Here is a 22,859-nt window from a genome sequence, read left to right as displayed (position 1 = left end):
TGTGAAAAATCAATTGAGGCTGGGCTCAAGTCTTTAATCCTAGCACTTTGGGAGGCCAACATGGGAGAATTGCTTGAGGTCCAGAGTTTCAGGAGACCAAGTTATCCTCCTGCTTCAGCTTCCCTAAGTGCTGAGGTTATAGGCTTGGGCCACCATCCTGGGCCTGAAATGATGGATTTTCTACAAGACAAAGGAGTTGAGATTCTGGAGGACCCTTGGCAATAATCATCATCCCCTTCCACCTGCTCCAAGGCGTGTGTCCTCTCCTTAAAAAGCCAATGATCTCCATTAGTCAGGAGATGGAAGCTTCTTCCAGTCTCTTGGCAAGACATCTGTTGTATTATAAATTCCTTTCTTCCTTGGCATTCCTCCTTGTCTTTATAATTGGATCTTTGTGTGATGAGCAGCTGGACCTAGACCGATACCCTCTTGTGCTTTTGACAACTGCACTCTAGCCCAGGCAACAGAGCACGACTTTGTCTAAAAAAAGAAAAGAAAAGAAAAGAAAAATATCATGAATTTGTAATGATATTTCCAATTCAAATTTAACAATACAGAGTTTTACCTAATTCCTTTATTTTAGACTTGGTCTTTTTTTCTCTCATCCTGAAAATCTTGATTTATAACTATACTAACCTGATACTTATTTGTTTAATGCTAAATAAACCAATACAAATTTCAAAATAACAACACTGATATTACTATTAACATTAAAACTATGGAAATCAGTTTAAGATTTCTTTGTGGTTCATTTTGTCTTTAGACCATTTATCACTTGGAATATATAGTCAAAATATTGTTCTTTAAACTTATTTGAGATCTTTATGTAGTTCATGTGCTTGATGATTAGATATTCATGTACCTACGTGAGATGTGCCTCCTTTAAACCTTGTTACTATGTTGGCAAATTATCCTTCTGACATGGAAAAGAAAAAAGAAGGAAAAAAGTCATTTGATGGTATTCTTTTCTTTGTAGGGTTATGCCACCAATTTGATATACAGTGAGGTTCATTTGTTTCAGCTTGTTTTCAGTTTTTAGGGATTGACTTTTATTTTCCTTTTGACTTAATTTTATTTTTAATTATGCTTCCAAAGTCAAAATTAGATCCCTGGGTATATTCAGCGAAGTTTACTTTGCATTCCTATATCTTGTTCCCTCCTTCCTCTAGTTCTATTAGAGTTTGGTTCATACTTTTGATGTTTATTTAAAAATACAGGCAAACACACTCTCTCTGTTTTGTACACAAAAGATGGCATTTTTAAAAACTGCCCTCTAGGGTGATGCCTGTGGCTCAAAGGAGTAGGGCGCTGGCCCCATATGCTGGAGGTGGGGGTTCAAAACCAGCCCTGGCCAAAAACTGCCCTCTAATTTACTTTTTTTCATTTAATGTATCCCAAGATCATTTCATATCGGTATATGAAGATTATTCCTTTTATGAATGTATAATACTCCATTTTGTGGATGTGTCGGGTTTCTTTTAGTCTTTTGGTATTATAAATAATGTCAATAAATAGCATTGGGCACATGTCATTTTACATTTTTTCTAGTATGTCTTTGGGATAGATTCTGGGAAGTTAGATTGCTCTATGTAGGCATATGTAATTTTAAAAGATATGGACAACCCCCCCCCACAATTGAACTATACTATTTTGCATCTCAACAGGAATATGTGAGAGTCCAGGCTTCTTCTTTTTCCAGAGTCAGTGTTGATTACATTGACAACTCTAGCTTTTATGGCATGGGAGACACTTCATCTCCCTCACCACTCATCCTACAGAAGTATACCACAGCATACATCCTATTATTTTTCCTATTACATACTCTGTACTAAAACAAATGGGGGCAGTGCCTGTGGCTCAAAGGAGTAGGGCACTGGCCCCATATATTGGAGGTGGCGGGTTCAAAAACTCTGCCCCAGCCAAAAACTGCAAAAAAATAAAAATAAATAAAACAATGGGCCAACTGGAGGTAATGAGGAACCCTTTGTGGTAAGCCTTATCTTGTTATGAGCCACTTCTTAAGATGCCTGGGGCTGAGAAAGGTTTTGAAACACGTTAAACAGCCCTGACAGCCTTATTGCCAATGAGCTCACATTGTCAGCCTACACTAACCATGTGATCTTGCCCATACACCTGTGTCTGGAGGGCATAGCTCAGTATACACAGGGCAGAGTGGAACATTAAATGTGCATCTTTATGCTGCCTAAAAGTACTTGTTTTCTAGTCATTATTATTCACTTTCAAATAAGCCCAGTTTAGGCCCCAAAAGACAAACCCATCATTTTTTCTTTCTTTATCTTTTTTTTTATTAAATCATAGCTGTGTACATTAAAGCAATTATGGGATACAATGTGCCGGTTTTATATACCGTTTGAAATACTTTCATCAAACTGGTTAACATAGCCTTCACGACATTTTCTTAGTTATTGTGTTAAGACATTTACATTCTACACTTAGTAGATTTAACATGTTCCCTTGTAAAATGCACCATAGATGTGATCCCACCAATTACCCTCCCTTCACCCATCCTCCCTCCTCCTGTTCCCCTCCCCCTCCTCTTTCCCCTGTATCTTGAGCTGTAGTTGGGTTATAGCCTTCATATGGAAGTGCGGGTGCTTATAAATTGGTTTCATAGTAGGGCTGAGTACATTGGATACTTTTTCTTCCATTCTTGAGATACTTTGATAAGCTCCATCCATGTAAACGTGAAAGAAGTAAAGGCTCCATCTTTTTTAAGGCTGCATAATATTCCATGGTGTACATATACCACAATTTATTAATCCATTCATGGGTCAATGGGCACTTGGGCTTCTTCCATGACTTAGCAATTATGAATTGGGCTGCAATAAACATTCTGGTGCAAATATCTTTGTTATAAAGTGATTTTTGGTCTTCTGGATATATACCTAGTAGAAGAATTGAAGGATGGAATGGCAGGTCTATTTTTAGATCCATTTTTTTGAGATAGGGTCTTGCTCTGTTCAGAAACTCCTGGCTCAAGTGACCCTCCTGCCTCAGCCTCCTGAATGGCTGGGACCACAGCCATCTGCTACCAATTTTTCTATATTTTGTCTTCTTCCCTAGGCTGCCATCATTATTTTTGTTGGTCTTTTACCTGTGGCATTTGCTTTCACTTACATACACTGCCTTTCCCTGTGTCTCCTTGGAGCTCTCGCCATCTTGTGGCAGGTCAGCAGGCTTGATTGAGAACTGAAATGACATGATTTAAAAATAAAAAAAGAACTGAAATGACAACTTTTCCTAAAAAATAAAATCCAAATCTTTGCCATGCTGTATGGTATACGTGCAATGTTTCATATTGTTTCTAATTTACTTCAAAGCACTTCAGTGTCAGCTATGCAATATACCTTATTTCATCTATTCTAACTAAGATGCATATCTTTTTTCTTGTTTTTTTTTTTTTTTGCAATTTTTTTGGCTGGGGCTGGGTTTGAACCCACCACCTCCAGTATATGGGGCCGGCGCCCTGCTCCTTGAGCCACAGGCGCCACCCTAAGATGCATATCTTTTGCACTTTTTATCACTTCTGAAATTGGGATGAATTTTACCATTAATAGTATGTCATAATTTAGTTGACAATTTTTCTTTCTTGTGCATAAAAGAATAATAAGTCTTACAACCCGTGGCATCTTCAATTCATAGAATCAATTATTTAGTGAAATATCATATCTGTCTACAAAATGATCTTTTGTAGACAGGGCAGGGGCAGTAGAAGCAGGAAGAAAAAGTGGATTTAGTATACACAGTAGAACCTCCATGGTTGACCACTTCCCTACATTGAGCACCTCCTTAAGTTGACCTAATTTTCATAGACTGGACATGTACCTCAAGTACATATCAATATAGTAGGCCTAGTCCTTATGTTGATCACCTTTATATGTTGACCAGTTCATTACAGTCCCTTGGGTGGTCAACTTCCAGAGGTTCTACTGTATTTTGAAAGTTGAGGAGGAACTGGTAATGTTTATTCATATTGATAAACAGTTTTTATAATTCATTATAATTTAATTTTAATCCACACTCTGGGGGTAGTTAGTTAACATTTGAATTATCCTAATCAGGAATATCTACTCAGGAGTGATTAGTTTTAGTATCTGAAAGCGCAAGCATTTAATTTAATCATTAAATCATTGAGTGACTAGTGATTAGCATTTGAAAGATCCTACTAGGTGTCCACACCCCAAGGGTAGCTATACCTTTGGTTCCAGGGCCTAGGATGTTCACATTCTCCTATCTGAACCCGCACTAAATCATAAGTTCTTATACCTTCTTTTATTTTATTTTTTCCTTATACTTTCTTTTAATGCACAAAATAAAACACTTAGGATTACAATTAAAGCCGATTGCATTGAAATGTAGTTATCAAAATATTAAAGATATAATTTTTGACATATTAGTGTATGCTTCTCCCCCCAAGCTTTAGTAGGGAGTAATTGACAAATAAAATTGTGTATATTTACAGTGTACAATATGTTTTGATATATGTATACATTGTGAAATGATTAAGTCAAGCTAATTAACATATTCATCACCTCACTCATTTTTGTTTGGTGAGAATATTTAATATCCATTCTCTTAGCATTTTCAAGAATATAACGTGTTATTATTTACTATAATCACCATACTGTACAATAGGTCTCTAGGATTTATTAATCCTAGCTGAAACTTTGTACACGTTGACCAATAGCTCCCCATTTTCCCTCCTTCAACCCTTGGTAATCACCATTCTCTCTCTGCTACTACAGGTTCAACTTTTTTTTTTTTTTTGCAGTTTTTGGCCGGGTCCAGGTTTGAACCCACCACCTCCAGCATATGGAGCCGGCGCCCTACTCCTTTGAGCCCACAGGCGCCGCCCTATAGGTTCAACTTTTTAAGAGAGTCCATACAGAATTGAGATCATGCAGTATTTCTTTCTGTGCCTGGCTTATTTCACTTAGTGAAATGTCCTCCAGGTTTGTCCATGTTGTTGTAGCCAGAATTTCTCTTTTCCGGGTCCTTGGTCCTGTAGATTTGTGGAATTAATCCACAGACCATGCAAATAAATGAAAGGACAGATTTTATTGAAAGACAAAGAGAGATAAGTGAAAGAGGGGAACACATCTCTGGTAGCAGAGGCGGGGCCAGGTGGACAGCCATGCGGGCCTTCTATCTAGGGGTTTCTATACTGTTTTTCTTGTCCTGTGGGCAGGAGGTTTGTGGGGAGATGGAATGTATGTCTGGAACAGGTCACAATTGCCCAGCATCCTATGCACAGAAAATAATTTTAAAACTGCCACAGTGCAGAGGAATGCAGTCCTTGTAGTCTTTGCTCCAGGTGAGGCAGTAGGGTGTGTTCCCTGCTCCAGGAGGGGCAGCCCAGATGAGATACCGATCAGGCTGCTTTTTTCTTTATGACTTTGTTTTGGTGTCCAGAGAATGTGGCCTGGAAAGGGCCTGTTTATGGCTAGAGATGGGATCTATGATGGGACTTGATTTCTGAGCTCACCCAGGCCTAGAAACTGAGGGGTCCCTGTCCAGCTCTGAGTGGGGGAACCCTTTATCATTGCCACAAATGACAGAATTTCCTTCTTTTTTTAAGGCATGAGAGTGGAGATGTCCTTCAACATATTGATTTCAATTCCTTTAGATATATACCCCAAATGGAGATTGCTGGATTATGTGGTAGTCCTGTTTTTAATTTGGGGAGAAACCTTTATACTGTTTCCCATAATGGCTGAGCACAGTGGCTGACACCTGTAATCCTAGCACTCAGGAGGCTGAGGCTGGTGGATTGCCTGAGCTCACGGGTTCAAGACCAGCCTGTGCCAGAATGAGACCTCATCTAGAAAAAATAGCCGGGTGTTGTGGTGGGCACCTGTAGTTCCAGCTACTTGGGAGGCTGAGGCAAGAGAATCGCTTGAACCCAAGAGTTTGAGGTTGCTGTGAGCTATGACGGTACAGCACTCTACCAAGGGTGACAAAGTGAGACTCTGTCTCAAAAAAAAAAAATAAATAAAAAGAAACTATACTGTTTCCCATAATGGCTGTACTAATTTACATTCCTATCAACAGTATACAAGAGTCCCTTTTTCTTTACGTGCTGACCACAGTGTACAAGAGTTCCTATTTCTTGGGTGGCGCCTATGCTCAGTAAGTAGGGTGCCAGCCCCATATACCTAGGGTGGTGGGTTTGAATCTGGCCCCAGCCATCTAAAAAACAGCAATGAGAATTGCAACAAAAAATAGCCGGGCGTTGTGGCAGGTACCTGTAGTCCCAGCTACTCGGGAGGCGGAGGCAGGAGAATCGCTTAAGCCCAAGAGTTGAAGGTTGCTGTGAGCTGTGATAGTATGGCACTCTACCAAGGGCGACAAAGTAAAACTCTGTCTCAAAAAAAAAAAAAGAGTTCCTGTTTCTCTATATGCTGAATGACATTTCTTTTTGGATAATATCAACTGTGAGGTGAATTTTCATTGTGGTTTTGATTTGCATTTCCCTGACAATTAGTGATGTTGAGAGCAGCTTTTCCTATATCTGTTGATCATTTGTATGTCTTCTTTTGAAAATGTATCTACAGGTCTTCTGCCCACCCCCCCACTTTTTTTTTTTTATTTTTGGAGACAGAATCTTACTCTGTTGCCCATGCTAGATTGCCATGGTGTCGAACCTTAAACTCCTGAGTTCAAGTCATCCTCCTGCCTCAGCTTCCAGAGTAGCTGGGACCATGGGTGCTGGACACAATCTCCAGATGATTTTTCTAGTTTTAATAGAGATGGGGGCTCACTCTTGCTCAGGCTGGTCTTGAACTCTTGAGTTCAAGCAATCCTCCTGCCCTGGCCTCCTAGAATGCTAGGATTACAGGTGTTCGTTACCAAGCCTGGCCCTTTCCACATTTTTAATTGTTTAATTTTATTTGTTTTCTTGCTATTTAGTTGTTTGAGTTCCTTGTATATTTGAGTTCCCTATATATTTTTGATATTAACTCCTTATTAGATTTGTGGTTTGCAAATATTTTCTCCAATTCCATAGGTTGTCTCTTTGTTGATTATTTCCTTTGCTGTGCAGAGTCTTTCTAGTTTGATGTAATCCTATTTGTCTATTTTTGCTTTTGGTGCTTGTGCTTTTGGAGTCATATGTGAAAATTTATTGTCTGGACCAATGTTAGATTTTTTTCCTTATGTTTTTTTCCTCTAGTACTTTTGCAGCTTCAGGCTTTATATTTAAGTCTTTAATCCATTTTGAGTTTTTTTTAAATAGTGTGGGATAAGGGTCCATTTTGAAGTTTTTAAAAATATACAGTGTGAGATAAGGGTGAATTCCATTCTTCTGCATGTGGAGACCCAGTTTTCTCAGCATTGTTTACTTAAGAGACTATCCTGGGCCAGATGTAGTGGCTCACACCTGTAATCCTAGCATTCTGGGAAGCCAAGGCAGTTGGATTGCCTGAACTCAGGTGTTCGAGACTGGCCTGAAGTAGAGCGAGACCCTGTCTCTAAAAATAGCTGGGCATTGTGGCAGGCACCTGTAGTCCCAACTATTTGGGAGGTTGAGGCAAGAGGATTGCTTAAGCTCAAGAGTTTGAGGTTGCTGTGTCTTATGATGCCATGGCACTCTAACAAGGGTGACATAGTGAGACTCTGTCTCAAAAAAAGAAGAATCCATTAATTAGTATGAAGGACGTAAGAAATACTATTTCATTGGTTAAATAAATTGTGTTCAAAATATGCAGAATTGTTGGGTGTCTAATGGACCCCAGCCTGGGACAGTGGCCAGCAAGGGAGACGGCACTGAGGAAAGGATGAAACTTACACCAAACTTGATGCATAAAACCGGAAGCCTATAAGGATATACACTGTTCCATGTGTCTAGGGTGGCAGCATGAGAACAATGCAGCACCTGTCCTGTTTCCCGGAGTCTTTTTATTGGCTATGTGACAGTATAGGTGCAAGGATGCCTGGCAGCCAGCAGTCAGCAGTCAAGGTTAAGAATGAGAGAGGGGGCTTGGCGACTGTAGCTCAAGCGGCTAAGGCACCAGCCACATACACCAGAGCTGGTGGGTTTGAATCCAGCCCAGGCCTTCCAAACAACAATGACAACTACAACCAAAAACTAGCTGGGCATTGTGGCGGGTGCCTGTAGTCCCAGCTACTTGGGCAGCTGAGGCAAGAGAGTCGCTTAAGCCCAGGAGTTGGAGGTTGCTGTGAGCTGTGATGCCACAGTGGCACTCTACTCAGGGCAACAGCTTGAGGCTCTGGCTCAAAAAAAAAAAAAAAGAAGAAGAAGAAGTCCGAGAGAGGGGAGGTTACAGCCCCAGGGAAGGTTGAGTAAAGAGTAAGCAAGGAGAGTAGGGTAATGGAACATCTGAAGAGGCCAGATAAGGTGCAACCGGAAGAGAGATGGGGGAAAGCAAGTCTCATCTCCTCAGACAGACATCTCAGCTTCTCTAGCCTAAGCTACTAGTTGATGGTCTCAGCTGCCCCCTGCTGATTTCCCCCTGCAGAGAGAGTCATGTAGACATTCCTGTGACCGGGCTTCTTACCCTGAGTTGGAAGGTCCTTGAGGAATTCAGCCTATCTGCCTCCTACACTGAATAACCAGAAATATTGTCCATGTGTCTCCATACGTGTATGAAGAGAATATATAAATCTGACAAACCAGCTTTCCAGCTTAGCATCTTTAGAAGTGGCATCCTCCCACATATCCTCCATGTGGTCCTATATCTCGACATGTGGTAGCCAGCCTGCTAGATGGTCCCGGATGATAATAAATGTTTGTTGTTCTTAGCCACTACATTTTGGGGTGATTTGTAACACGACAATAAATAAATACTATGTACCACTTAATAGAAGATTTTCCTGATCCAATCAGAAGATAGGCTGATCTTGTTACTATATCTGTTTCAGGTGAATCTTTTTTTTGGTTTTTGGCCAGGACTGGGTTTGAACCTACCACCTCTGGCATATGGGACTGGCACCCTACTCCTTGAGCCACAGGCGCCACCCTCAGGTGAATCTTTTATGCAAAGAACTTGTTTGTACTTGACCCCGTTTGCAAGAAAAAACTCTAAGATTGTTTTGGTCCCTGATGGCCAATACTGTATGTGTCATAGAATTCAGTTTAACAGTTGCCTTCATTATAATATTCTGCTTTACAAAGAGGCTGTGGAAGAGGTGACCTATGGCTCTCACCCACTTCTAATTTTCAGAGGCATCCTAATTCTACCAAAAACAATGGGTTTGGGCCAGGTGCAGTGGCTCATGCCTGTAATCCTAGCCATCTGGGAGGCTGACGTGGGAGGACCCTATCTCTACTAAAAATAGAAAAATTCATCCTGGTGGGCCTCTTTAGTTCCCACTACTCTAGAGGCTGAGGCAAAAGGATAATTTGAGCCCAGGAGTTTGAGGTTGCTATGAGCTAGGCTGAGGCCACGGTACTTTAACCTGGGCAACAGAATGAGACTTCGAAACAACCCCCCCACAAATAAAAGACTAACAACAACAAGTTTAGGTATATTTGCAACACATTTTCAAAGACCTGCAAAGTCCTAGGTAATCTTAATTTTCCTACCCCTCTGAACTCATCTCTCACTTTTTTTTTTTTTGAGACAGAGCCTCAAGCTGTTGCCCTGGGTAGACTGCCATGGCATCACAGCTCACAGCAAACTTCAATTCCTGGGCTGAAGTGATTCTCTTGCCTTAGCCTCCTGAGTAGCTGGGACTACAGGCGCCCACCACAATGCCTGGCTGTTTTTTTTTTGGGGGGGGGGGTTGTAGTTGTCATTGTTGGCAGGCCCAGGCTGGATTCGAACCCGCCAGCTCTGGAGTATGTGGCTGGTGCCTTAGCTGCTTGAGCTACAGACACTGAGCCTCATCTCTCACTTCTCTCCAGCAACACTGGTTGTATTGGTTTGCTATGCTACCGTAACAAAGTACCACAAACTGAGTGGTTTAAACAACAGACATTGGTTGTTTCATACTTCTGAAGTCGGGATTTGTTCCTTCTGAGGGCTATGAGGAAGGATCTGTTTGTGCCTATCCCCTAGCTTCTGGTGGTTTGTTGGCAATCTTTGGCCTTGGCTTATAGAAGCACAACTCTGATCTTTGTGCATGCTGTGTTCAAACTTTCCCGTTTTTTTAAGGACACCAGTCATATTGGTTTAGGAGCTCATTCTACAGTATGACCTCATCTTAACTAATTACGTCCACATTGACCTATTTCCAAATAAGGTCATACTCTAGGGTCCTGAGGGTTATCCTTTCAACATGTGAGCTTTTTGGGAGACACAATTCACCCCATAACAATGGCCTTCTTACTATACCTGTAGCACATCAAGGTTATTTCCATCTCAGGTCCTTTGTACATGCTAATCCTTCTATTTAGCACTCCCAAAAAGCATAGCTGTTCCCTTCTGAGCATACAAATGTCATCTCATGTACCACCTCCTCAAAGAGGCCCTCCCTTATCACCCTACCTAAAATAGCCCCTCTACCATACATACATCATTCTCTACTACATTTCCTATTTCAGCGTTCTTCATAACATTCATGGCTGCCTGAAATAGATTTCTTTTTATTTGTTTTTATCTGTCCCTCCTGCCATGTAAGTTCCATGAGGATGGGAAGCTTGTCCATTTTATTTGCTTCAGTATCAACTCCTAACACAATGCTTGTTCTAGAGTAAATATTTAATTAAATGTTTGTTGAATGAACATTGAATGAGTGAATGCTCCTTTTGTTCTCTGAATCTTTGGAAAGTCCAATAGAATGAAATTTTCACTGAGATAATGGAGCTTATCTTAAACTCCTAAGTACATTCATTTTCCCTCTTTGAAATTAAACTTATCTAACAGACTAAATATAAAACAATAAAATAATATTACTCTTCTCTACAGAAGTTGCCTATTTTCCCTCTACTTGTATTACCAGAAAGTCACTTGATGGTGATAAAAATCAGAGTGAAGAGAGGTCAGTTTCAAGACAGAGACACATTTTCTTTCTTTCCTTCCTTCCTCCTTTCCTTTCCTTTCTTTTCCTTTCCTTTCCTTTCCTTCCTTCCTTCCTTTTTTCCCTTCCTTCTTTTTTTCCTTCCTTCCCTTCCTCTCTCTCTCTCCTTCCAGAGTCTTGCTCTCTTACCCTGGCTAGAGTGCACTGATGTGATCACCTGATCTTATATTTGAATTTATTTCTACCAGGTTGCTTTCTCTCTGGACCCTGCCCTCTGTGAAAATATAATGAGTTACAGGGTGGCGCCTGTGGCTCAAAGGAGTAGGGCATTGGCCCCATATGCTGGAGGTGGTGGGTTCAAACCCAGCCCCGGCCAAAAACTGCAAAAAATAAAAATAAATAAAAATAAAAAATATATATAATGAGTTACAGGTAGATAGCGAGTTGATGACTTAGTTTTCTCTCTCTTCTTTGGACAGAAGACCAATCCTACTCACCCCTCTACCATCACAAGGTAGCAATGGAATTGCCTCTGAGGACAAAGTTTTTTCTCAAAGGAATAATTCCAATGGGGAGAATTTCCTGCCTTATACAAGGATAATGAACAAGCTACTTTTCAGCTGGTGCTCTCTGACTAATATTTACCCAATAATTTTCTTACAATTTTTCTATTTTGGTAGAAATGAAACTGGTTATCTAAAACTATTTATTTAGGGGCAGCGCCTGTGGCTCAATGAGTAGGGCACTGGCCCAATATACCAGAGGTGGCGGGTTCAAACTTGGCCCTGGCCAAAAACTGCCAAAAAAAAAAAAAAAATCAGTTAAACTATTTATTTAGGCTTTCGATTCATACCATGAAATATTTTATATGACTTATTCTTATACCCACATATAGAAAGAAAAATGGGCTCCTCAAGAGATGAACCATAATAGAGATGTGTTTCCCTGCTCTACCTATCTTATAACAATACTTGAAAGTCTTTTTATATTCTCCTTCTGCCTCAGTGGCCATGTACTACACTAATAATGACATTAACTGATTGGACTAAGGGATGATAACATAACCCAAGGATAGGTGACTCCATCCAAAAGACAGGCCAGCAACCACATTTGCCTCATAACATTAAAAAAACTGGGCCTGGCATGGTGCCTGTAGTACAGTGGTTACGTTGCCAGCCACATACACTGAGGGTAGCAGGATTGAACCCAGCCTGGGCCAGCTAAGCAACAATGACAACTGCAACAGAAAAAAAAAAAAAATAGCTGGGCGTTGTGGCAGGTGCCTGCAGTCCCAGCTACTTGGGAGGCTGAGGCAAGAGAATCGCTTAAGCCCAAGAGTTTGAGGTTGCTGTGCACTGTGACACCATGGCACTCTACTGACGGTGAAATAGTGAGACTCTGTCTCAAAAAAAAAAAAAATTGGACCAATCACATTCTATTCTCAGGAATAAAAATGGAAGAAACAAAGACAGAGCTTATTAGTAGTAGAACTGAAAGTGAAAGAAAGGATGTCATGAAATTGAGTAATGGTCACAACAAAGCAAGTTGGTGAAGAAATAGAAGAGATATGGAGATGAGAGGGAAAGGAATCTGTAGAAAGACCAGAAAAAATGCACTTGAAAATAGGCCCTCTTTTTCTGGTAGTACATTGACTTGATTTTTGTTCTTTGAATCACAGGGTTGAGAAAATAAGCAATAATGAAGCAAAAAAACACTGGAGCCTGGAGAGATAAATGAATGGTGGACATGAAATTGATGGCTTATGCATGAATAAGAAAACACACCTTCCATCTCTCTTGCTACACTGTGAGCTCCTTGAATGAAGAGACTATGTCTTATTCATCTTTGACTTCTTTGTGCCTTGTACAGAACAGGTATCTGATAAATATTGAATATAACATTAAATTCTCTAAGGTGAATGTAAGCTGTCAAAATATCAGATAGCACAGTTTAGTGGCTTAGAAACTTTTTATCACTTAGAATTTTTTTCTTATATTTCCCTCCATAGATGTTCCTTCCAAAATATCTAGCTCGCATTAAGTAATAAGGATTTTTTTACAAGATGACTATGAACTTTGTTAATTTTCAAATTGTAAACTCCAAAAAAATGTCCAGATAAGTTATTAGAATGAAATAAGATTGAGCTAGGTTCCTGGGTACAAAATAAATATATTGATTGAATCCTATATGGAAGAAAACATAAAATATGAAATTAGAAATCCTATTCAAGGGCTCAGCACTCGTAGCTCAGTGGCTAGGGAGCAAGCCACATACACCAAGGCAGGCAGGTTTGAACCCAGCCCAGGCCTGCTAAACAACAATGACAACTACAACAACAACAATAAAATAGCCGGTATTGTGGTAGGCACCTGTAGTCCTAACTACTTGGGAGGCTGAGGCAAGAGAATCACTTAAGCCCAAGAGTTTCAGGTTGCTGTGAGCTATGATGCCATGGCAATCTACAAAGGGTGAAATAGTGAGACTCCATCTCAAAAAAAAATAAAAAAAGAAAGAAATACTATTCAGGACTCAGGAGCAAGATGGCAGCCAACTAACAGCTTCCCTGCAACTGGGTACGGTGAGTCTGGGTAGATAAGACTCCAGGCATCTCTGGCTAGTGGGGATCTGCCTATAATTATCCCTTTGAGGATACAGGGAGTCATCAAGGTACTTCTGGACCCCAAGAGGAGGACAAAAGCAGTGTAAAAATGGCAAGTGGTTGCGTGTGTTCGATCGACCTAATCCCGCCGGTAGCCATAAGTACAAGCAGCAGTGAGACTGCAAACCGAAAAGGCCTTACCTGTGAACTGTTTCGGTGTTTTTGGACTTGGCACTCAGTTGAACTGCCTTGGGGAGAGCTTGAGCAGGAGTGTGGAGAACTTTGGGCATTGTCTAGGGCCCCAGACTGAAGCCGCTGAGCCTGACGGAGCTAATAGTGTTGGGTTGTGAGCTGCAGGGAGCCATTGTGAGAGAACTGCCCCAGCAAGCTCTGCCCTAGGGTCATAGAGCAAGGATCGGGCAGGAGCTAGTAACCTAGTGACTGAGCAGCCTAAAGGCTGGAACTGAGCTGCTTTACAGCCTTAACCCTCAGGGGCAGAGTGAGATTGGTTTTGGCATACTGGAGCCTCGGGCTGTTGCCCTGGGTAGAGTGCCGTGGCGTCACAGCTCATAGCAACCTTAAACTCCCGGGCTTGGCACCGCCTGAACCTCCATAAGAGCTGTGCCGCAACCCCCGACCCACACCCCGCACCCACCAGGCCTCTGCATACCCTGACCAGGAACTGTGGGAGCCGTACAACCCTGCGTCCTCCCTCCTGTACACTCCCTGCCTCCACACCGGCCCACTTGTCTGGCAGGGACTCTGGTAGCCGCATGCCCTCTGGAACCCTCCCTGTCTCTGCACAGAGCCCTTCTCCTGACCAGAGACTGCTGGAGCCTTAGGCTCTCTGTGCCAAAGTCACTGGGCGCCAGGCACTCCCAGAACCATGCACACCACCTCCTGCCCTGTTGCTAGATCCGGGTGTGTCACACTCCGGAGCTACTTCCACAACCAGAACTCCCTAGCTAGAGCAGCCCCAGAGGAACTACACAGGGTCACTCCCTACAAAGATCCAGCAACAATAGAGTGATCCCGCTGGGGTCTAATCTTGGAGAGACACCTCCCCAACTCTGAGGACGGCCAGAGGCAACGGTGAAAAACAATCATGAGGTGAAATCAACAGAAAAACTCTGGCAATATGAATAATCAGAGTAGATCAACTCCCCCAAGGATCAATGTGGCAGAAACAGCACAAGACCCCATGCACAAACAAATAGCTGAGATGTCAGAAATTGAATTCAGGATCTGGATAGCAAATAAGATCAAATTAGAATTCCAAAAGTTATCTCAAGAATTCAACGGATTCAAAGACCAAATGACCAAAGATTTCGACACATTGAGACAAGAAGTTGCATCCCTCAAAGATCTGAGAAACACAGTAGAATCCCTCAGTAACAGAATGGAGCAAGCAGAAGAAAGGATTTCTGACATTGAAGACAAAGCTTTCAAATGCTCCCAAACCCTCAAAGAAGAAGAGAAATGGAGAGCAAAAACAGACTACTCTCTCAGAGAGCTCTCGGACAATTTGAAGAAAACCAATATTCGTCTTATAGGGATCCCTGAAAGAGACGAAGTGGCTTCACAAGGCACAGAGTCTCTTCTCCATGAGATTATGAAGGAGAAATTTCCAGACATGCCAAGAGATTTCAAAATTCAGATAGCAGACAGTTTCAGAACTCCAACACGACTCAACCCAAATAAGACACCCCCCAGACACATCATAATCAATTTCACTAAAGTTAATATGAAGGAGAAAATTCTGAAAGCTGCCAGACGAAAGACAACCATTACCTACAAGGGGAAGAATATCAGAATAACTGCAGATCTCTCTGCTGAAACCTTTCAAGCTAGAAGAGGATGGTCATCGACTTTTAATCTCCTAAAACAAAATAACTTTCAACCCAGGATCCTGTACCCAGCTAAGCTGAGCTTCATTTATGACGGAGAAATTAAATACTTCAATGACATTCACATGTTGAAGAAATTTGCGATAACTAAACCAGCAATCCAGGATAGTCTCAGACCTATCCTCCATAAAGACCAGCGTAATCCTCCACCACAAAAGTAAACTCACCCAGAAAATTTTGATCAAATTCCAACTTCCACAGTTGCAAAAGGATTAAAAATGTCCACTGGACTCTCCAAAGGCTTATCAATACTCTCAATTAATGTGAACGGTTTAAACTGTCCTCTAAAGAGGCACAGGTTGGCTGACTGGGTACAAAACCTCAAGCCAGATATCTGCTGCCTACAAGAATCGCATCTTACATTAAAAGACAAACATAGAGTCAAGGTGAAGGGATGGTCATCTATATTCTAGGCAAATGGAAAGCAGAAAAAAGCAGGCGTTGCAATCCTGTTTGCAGACGCAATAGGCTTTAAACCAACCAAAATAATTAAGGATAAGGATGGACACTTCATATTTGCTAAAGGTAATACTCAATATGATGAGATCTCTATTATTAATATTTATGCACCCAACCACAACACACCTCAATTTATAAGAGAAACTCTAACAGACATGAGCAACTCAATTTCCTCCACTTCCATAGTAGTTGGAGATTTTAACACCTCTTTAGCAGTGCTGGATAGATCCTCCAAAAAGAAGCTAAGCAAAGAAATTTTAGATTTAAACTCAACCATTCAACATCTGGACTTAATAGACATCTACAGAACATTTCATCCCAACAAAACTGAATACACATTCTTCTCATCAGCCCACGGAACATACTCCAAAATCGACCACATCCTGGGCCACAAATCTAACCTCAGCAAATTTAAAAAAATAGAAATTATTCCTTGCATCTTCTCAGACCATCATGGAATAAAAGTTGAACTCAATAACAATAGGAACCTGCATACCCAGACAAGAACATGGAAGCTAAACAACCTTATGCTGAAGGATAGATGGGTTATAGATGAGATTAAGAAGGAAATCACCAAATTTTTGGAACTAAACAACAATCAAGACATGAATTACAAGAACCTCTGGGATACTGCAAAGGCAGTCCTCAGAGGGAAATTTATAGCACTGCAAGCCTTCCTCAAGAAAACAGAAAGAGAGGAAGTTAATAACTTAATGGGACATCTAAAGCAACTGGAGAAGGAAGAACACTCCAACCCCAAACCCAGCAGAAGAAAAGAAATAACCCAAATCAGAGCAGAGCTATATGAAATTGAAAACAAAAGAATTATACAACAGACCAATAAATCCAAAAGCTGGTTTTTTGAAAACATCAATAAAATAGATAAACCTTTGGCCAACCTAACCAGGAAAAAAAGAGTAAAATCTCTAATTTCATCAATCAGAAATGGTAATGATGAAATAAAAACAGACCCCTCAGAAATTCAAAAAATCCTTAATGAATACTACAAGAAACTCTACTCTCAGAAATATGAAAGTCTGAAAGAAATCGACTAATATGTGGAAGCACGCCACCTACCAAGACTTAGCCAGAACGAAGTGGAAATGTTGAACAGGCCTATATCAAGTTCTGAAATAGCATCAACTATACAAAATCTCCCTAAAAAGAAAAGCCCGGGACCAGATGGCTTTACGTCAGAATTCTACCAAACATTTAAAGAAGAACTAGTACCTATACTACTAAACCTCTTCCAAAATACAGAAAAAGAAGGAATATTACCCAGCACATTCTACGAAGCAAACATCACCTTGATCCCCAAACCAGGGAAAGTCCCAACAAGAAAAGAAAATTGTAGACCAATATCACTAATAAATAGAGATGCTAAAATACTCAATAAGATCCTAACGAACAGAATCCAACAACACATCAAAAAAATTACACACCATGACCAAGTTGGATTTATCCCAGGGTCTCAAGGCTGGTTCAATATACGTAAATCTATAAATGTAATTCAACACATAAACAAACTTAAAAATAAAGACCATATGATTCTTTCAATTGATGCAGAAAAAGCTTTTGATAATATCCAGCATCCCTTCATGATCAGAGCACTTAAGAAAATTGGTATAGAAGGGACATTTCTTAAACTAATAGAGGCCATCTATAGCAAACCCACAGCCAATATCGTATTGAATGGAGTTAAACTGAAATCATTTCCACTTAGATAAGGAACCAGGCAAGGTTGCCCATTGTTTCCATTGCTCTTTAACATTGTAATGGAAGTTTTAGCCATTGCAATTAGGGAAGAAAAGGCGATCAGGGGTATCCACATAGGGTCAGAAGAGATCAAACTTTCACTCTGCGCAGATGATATGATTGTATACCTGGAAAACACTAGGATTCTACTACAAAACTTTTAGGAGTGATCAAGGAATATAGCAATGTCTCAGGCTACAAAATCAACACCCATAAATCTGTAGCCTTTATATACACCAACAATAACCAAGCCGAACAAACAGTCAAGGACTCTATTCCTTTCACAGTAGTGCCAAAGAAGATGAAATATTTGGGAGTATACCTAACAAAGGACGTGAAAGATCTCTACAAAGAGAACTATGAAACTCTAAGAAAAGAAATAGCTGAAGATGTTAACAGATGGAAAAACATACCATGCTCATGGCTGGGAAGAATCAACATTGTTAAAATGTCCATACTGCCCAAAGCAATATATAATTTTAATGCAATTCCTATTAAAGCTCCATTGTCATACCTTAAAGATCTTGAAAAAAATAATACTTCATTTTATATGGAATCAGAAAAAAACTCAAATAGCCAAAACATTACTGAGCAATAAAAACAAAGCAGGAGGAATCATGCTACCAGACCTGAGACTGTACTATAAATCCATAGTGATCAAAACAGCATGGTACTGGCACAAAAGCAGAGAAGTAGATGTCTGGAACAGAATAGAGAACCAAGAGATGGATCCAGCTACTAACCGTTATTTGATCTTTGACAAGCCAATTAAAAACATTCAGTGGGGAAAAGATTCCCTATTTAACAAATGGTGCTGGGTAAACTGGCTGGCAACCTGTAGAAGATTGAAACTGGACCCACACCTTTCACCATTAACTAAGATAGACTCTCACTGGATAAAAGATTTAAACTTAAGACATGAAACTATAAAAATACTTGAAGAAAGTGCAGGGAAAAGTCTTGAAGGAATCGGCCTGGGTGAATATTTTATGAGGAGGACTCCCCAGGCAATTGAAGCAGTATCAAAAATACACTACTGGGACCTGATCAAACTAAAAAGCTTCTGTACAGCCAAGAACATAGTGAGTAAAGCAAGCAGACAGCCCTCAGAATGGGAGAAAATATTTGCAGGTTATACCTCCGATAAAGGTCTAATAACCAGAATCCACAGAGAACTCAAACGTATTAACAAGAAAAGAACACGTGACCCCATCTCAGGGTGGGCAAGGGACTTGAAGAGAAACTTCTCTAAAGAAGACTGATGCAAGATCTACAAACACATGAAAAAAAAGCTCATCATCCTTAATCATCAGAGAAATGCAAATCAAAACTACTCTGAGATATCACCTAATCCCAGTAAGAGTAGCCCACATAACAAAATCCCAGAACCAGAAATGTTGGCGTGGATGTGGAGGGAAGGGCACACTTCTACACTGCTGGTGGGAATGCCCACTACTACGTTCCTTCTGGAAGGATGTTTGGAGAACACTTAGAGACCTAAAAATAGACCTGCCATTCGATCCTATAATTCCTTTACTAGGTTTATACCCAGAAGACCAAAAGTCACAATACAACAAAGACATCTGTACCAGAATGTTTATTGCAGCCCAATTCATAATTGCTAAGTCATGGAATAAGCCCAAGTGCCCATCGACCCACGAATGGACTAGCAAATTGTGGTACATGTATACCATGGAATATTATGCAGCCTTAAAGAAAGATGGAGCCTTTACCTCTTTCATGTTTACATGGATGGAGCTGGAACGTACTCTTCTTAGCAAAGTATCTCAGGAATGGAAGAAAAAGTATCCAATGTACTCAGCCCTACTATGAAGCTAAATTGTAGCTTTCACACGAAGACTATAACCCAACTATAGCACAAGACTATGGGGAAAGGGCCAAGGAAGGGGATGGGAGGGGGGAGGTTTTGGTGGAAGGAGGGTAATGGGTGGGGCCACATCTATGGTGCATCTTAGAATGGGTACAGGCGATTGCACTAATGTACAGAGCTATGATTTAACAATAAAAAAAAAAGAAAAGAAAAAATTTCTAAAAAAAAAGAAGACCTTATGCTAAGGGGAAAAAAAGCCAATCAAAAAGTCACATATTGTGTGATTCCATTCATATGAAATGTCCAGAATAGGCAAATACATAGAGATAGAAAATGGAAAGCAGTTTCTAGGGGATTCGGAGAAGTGGGAATAGAGAGTGCCTGCTTAATAGGTATGGGGTTTCCTTTCATGGTGATGAAAATGTTTTGCAGCTACATACTGGTGATGGTTGTACAACATTTTGAATGTACTCAATACCACTGAATTGCATACTTTTAAATGATTAAAATGGTGAATTTTATGTTATGTATATTTTACCTCAATTAAAAAAAATCTTACTGAAATTCAGGCATTGCTTTCTCCCCCAGAATGATCAGCTGATAAAACAGCCAGAATAGAGTCATATTCTTTTTTTTTTTTTTTATCGAGTCATATTCTTGCCCAATCAAGAATGCCATATATCCTCCAGGATGTATGGAGGATATATGGGCACAGGTCCTCCTGGGTGTGGATGTTGCCCTTTAGCATGGCATTTACTTAGCAATAGGTATGGGACTGCATTCCAAGATTGAGCTCCAGAGTGCCTGGACTATCCTAACCTATCCAGTAATGATCTTCCTTGTATTCTTTACTCCAAATCCTCCCTGTGTTTCAGGATACCTCCTCTCTATCCAAAACCTAATTCTTTTATTTACTGAGAAACCTTGATGACTTACGGTGAAGACCTTCAAACCAGACTCTAAATTCTTAACAATCAAAAATCTTTTTTTAGAGACAGAGTCTTACTCTGTTACCTAGGCTGAAGTGCAGTGGCATGATCATAGCTTACCATAGTCTCAAACTCTTGGGCTCAAGTGATCCTCCTACCTCAGCCTCCCAAAGCTCAGGGATTACAGATATGAGCTACATAGCACTTGGCCTCAAATCTATCTATCTTTCTTTCTTTCTTTCCTTCCTTCCTTCCTTCTTTGAGACTGAGTCTCACTTTGTCACCCTTGGTAGAGTGCTATGGCGTCACAGCTCACAGCAACCTTCGACTCTTGGGCTTAGATGATTCTCTTGCCTCAGCCTCCTGAGTAGCTGGGACTACAGGTGCCCACCACAATGCCCAGCTATTTTTTTTTGTTGTGGTTGCAGTTTGGCTGGGGCCGGGTTTGAACCTGCCACCCTCGGTATATGGGGCTGGCACCTACTCACTGAGCCACAGGTACTGCCCATTTTTTTTTTTTTTTTGAGACAGAGTCTCACTATGTCTCCCTCTGTAGAGTGATGTGACATCATAGCTCACAGAAAACTCAAACTCTTGGGCTTAAGCAATTCTCTTGCCTCAGCCTCTCAGTAGCTGGGACTACAGGCGCCCGCCACAATGCCTGGCTATTTTTTTGTTGAGTTGTCATTGTTGTTTATCTGGCCCTGGTCGGATTTGAATCCACCACCCTTGGTGCATGTGGCTGGTGCCATAACCATTATGTTATGGGTGCCAAGCCTCAAATCTTTTTCTTTTTTCTTTTTTTTTTTTGAGACAGAGCCTCAAGCTGTTGCCCTGGATAGAGTGCTGTGGCATCACAGCTCATAGCAACCTCCAACTCCTGGGCTTAAGCGATTCTCTTGCCTCAGCCTCCCAAGTAGCTGGGAGTACAGGCACCTGCCACAATGCCTGGCTATTTTTTGGTTGTGGCCATCATTGTTATTTGGTGGGCCCAGGCTGGATTCGAACCTGCCACCTCAGGTGTATGTGGCTGGTGCCTTAGCTGCTTGAGCCACAGGTGCCAAGCCTCAAATCTTTTTCTTGACAGCAAGGAAGGCTCCCTTCAAAATTCTGTTCATCTCATCTTGTACTCTCTGGAAAGGAAGGCAAATACAGTATATGCGTTATGTTCTGGGAAGGTCCTATCCCCGAAGAAAAAGCCAAGTGCTTTTAATGTAACAAAGGAAAATACATTTTTAAAAAAGCAGTTGCAAAGAAGACTGTTCATATGGGATCTAAAAGTAAGAAAAAAAGGCCAGGCACGGTGGCTCATGCCTGTGATCCTAGCACACCGGGAGGCTGAGGCGGGTGCATTGCCTGAGCTCACAAGTTCGAGACCAGCCTGAGCCAGTGTGAGACCCTGTCTCTACTAAGAATAGAAAAACTGAGGCAAGAGGATCTCTTGAGCCCAAGAGTTTGAAGTTTATGTGAACTATGATGCCATAGCACTTTACTGAGGGTAGCAGCTTGAGACTCTGTCTCAAAACAAACAAAAACAAAAAGCGTGCAGTTTTATCTTCTTTCTCAGGCAGAGTAGTCAATTCACAGCCAATAAATATGGTTGCGGGAAAGTACTTGCTTGTAATCTGTGTGAGCTTCCTATGCTGCTGTAACAAATTACTACAAACTTGGTATCTTAAAGCAACACACATTTATTATCTTACGGTTCTGGATGTCAGAAGTCTGCCATGGGTCTCCTAGGGCTAAAGTTGAGGTGTTGGCAGGGCTGCATTCCTTTCTGGAGGCTCTAAGGAGAATCAGATTCCTTGCCTTTTCCAATTTCTAGAGGTTGCACATATTCCTTGGCTCCTGGCCTCCTTTTCCTTCAAAGACAGCAGCAGCAGGTCATGTTATTCTCACATCTCATCACTCTGACTTCTGTCTCCCTCTTCCATTTTTAAGGATTCTCGTGATTATACTAGGTCCACTCAGATAATCCACAATAATCTCCTTACTTTGAGATGAGCTGATTAACAGCCATAATTCTTTTTTTAAGTGTTCTTTTTTTTTTTTTTACTTTCAGGTTAATGTGAGGGTACAAATAACCAGGTCACAATATTTGCATTTGTTAGGTAAAGTCCCTCTTGTAGTTTCTGTACCCAAAAGGTATGCCATATACCATTACATTGTGCTCATTAAGTGGGAGCACACCAACAACTGTAATTCTATTTGCAACCTTCATTCACCTTTGCCATGTGAAGCCACATATTCACAGGTTCCTGCACTTAGAATATGGATATTTTGGGGAAGGGAGTATCATACTGCCTACCATACCACCACTTAACAAATGTTTATTGAATACCTGCTGTAGAGAGCTTTGTGCTCTGTCTTAAGAGGCAATCTGGATGAGACAGCACTTTTTCAGGAAAGGGTAAATAACAATAGAAGGTTTTACAGGT

The 22,859-nt window shown here is 40.9% G+C and overlaps 1 non-coding gene across 1 annotated transcript; it reads left to right on the top strand.

Annotated features, from left to right (window-relative positions):
- Window positions 1-818: 818 nt before the first annotated feature.
- On the top strand, window positions 819-922 carry LOC128578892 (small nucleolar RNA U13). Its single transcript, XR_008377986.1, has one exon. It is a non-coding gene; the product is annotated as a small nucleolar RNA U13 (small nucleolar RNA).
- Window positions 923-22,859: the final 21,937 nt, after the last annotated feature.

Source organism: Nycticebus coucang, chromosome X (assembly GCF_027406575.1).
Source record: "Nycticebus coucang isolate mNycCou1 chromosome X, mNycCou1.pri, whole genome shotgun sequence".
Taxonomy (NCBI): domain Eukaryota; kingdom Metazoa; phylum Chordata; class Mammalia; order Primates; family Lorisidae; genus Nycticebus; species Nycticebus coucang.
This window is presented reverse-complemented; position numbering and strand designations above follow the sequence as displayed.